Here is a 1,258-nt window from a genome sequence, read left to right as displayed (position 1 = left end):
CCCCCCCAGAGAGAGAGAGCCAGACGCTTCATCTATCTTCCTCGTGTGATGAGTGTCGAGACAGAGGAGACTGTGGACTCGCCACCACAGTCCCTCGCGTATGAGGAGCTTGTGGAGGTTGTGACTCGTGCGGTAGCCAACTTAAATATCGCTTGGCCAGCCGAGAAACAGGATGTTCGTCCTAAAAGTAAATTAGACGAGGGTTTTCTGAAATCCAGATCACAGCCTTCACGACGGGGCCTTACGTTTTTTCCCTGATCTCCATGCTGAGGTGTCAAGATCGTGGGAGAAACTGGCGCATGTTTGCACACCATGGCGGTGTTACAAGCATACCAGGCTGACCTGCTCAGGGACCTGGATGACAGGGAGGAGGAGGAATCCGACGTAGTAGCCGAACTGTGTTGGGCCAAAGATTTGTCCCTCGTGGCCACGGAACGACATGTCTGAAATGCAAGATAAGGACAGATCTGCGGACCGTTATTTTGTCTAAGAGGACCTCGGCTAAACGGTCTTGACGCCACCTTTTTCAGGTCCCTGAGGGCAGCCCCACCTGGGGAGGAAAGGATAACACCTCAGTATACGGTGCCCAATCCTCCTCAGTGCCCTCACGGAGGTTCATTGATACCCCTGCCACCTCGGTGCTTCAGGGCTCAGTGAGCTCCGATGAGCGAAATTCCCAGCTGCCGCCCGGCAATGGTACGGCACGGGAGAGCTCGCCCCCTCAAGTGAGGGTGCTACAGCAGTCAGGTCGGTCGTTCCCTGCCGGTCATCCGCTTCAGGGCACCGAACTGGCTCCTCTAATAAAACCAGAGGCCAGCCTCGAGAGGTTGGTTCCCTTAGTAGATTTTCTGGCAGCATGGAAACTTCTGCCAAATATCTCAGAATGGGTCCTGCAGGTTGTAGAGAAAGGCTACAGAATCCAATTCGGTTCTCGTCCGCCTCGTTTCAATGGGGTCATTCCGACACTAGTGGGCCCCGAGCAGGCTCTGGTAATGGAACGAGAAGTAGATACTCTCTTGAGGAAGGGGGCCATAGAACGTGTTCCTTCTCTCTCGAGAGCGTCCGGGTTCTACAGCCGTTACTTCATCGTTCCGAAGAAGGATGAGGGGTAGCGTCCGATCTTAGATCTCCGTCTTCTGAACCGCGCTATCAAACAGCTTCGGTTCAAGATGCTCACTATCAAGCAGATAGTATCTCAAATCCAGTCCGAGGACTGGTTTGTTACGATAGATCTCAAAGACGCTTATTTCCATGTTTC

This window comes from Sinocyclocheilus anshuiensis, unplaced genomic scaffold, assembly GCF_001515605.1.
Source record: "Sinocyclocheilus anshuiensis isolate Anshui unplaced genomic scaffold, SAMN03320099.WGS_v1.1 scaffold1783, whole genome shotgun sequence".
In the NCBI taxonomy this organism is placed as follows: Eukaryota; Metazoa; Chordata; class Actinopteri; order Cypriniformes; family Cyprinidae; genus Sinocyclocheilus; species Sinocyclocheilus anshuiensis.
The sequence above is the reverse complement of the archived record's forward strand: the minus strand, read 5'-3'. Positions refer to the sequence as shown.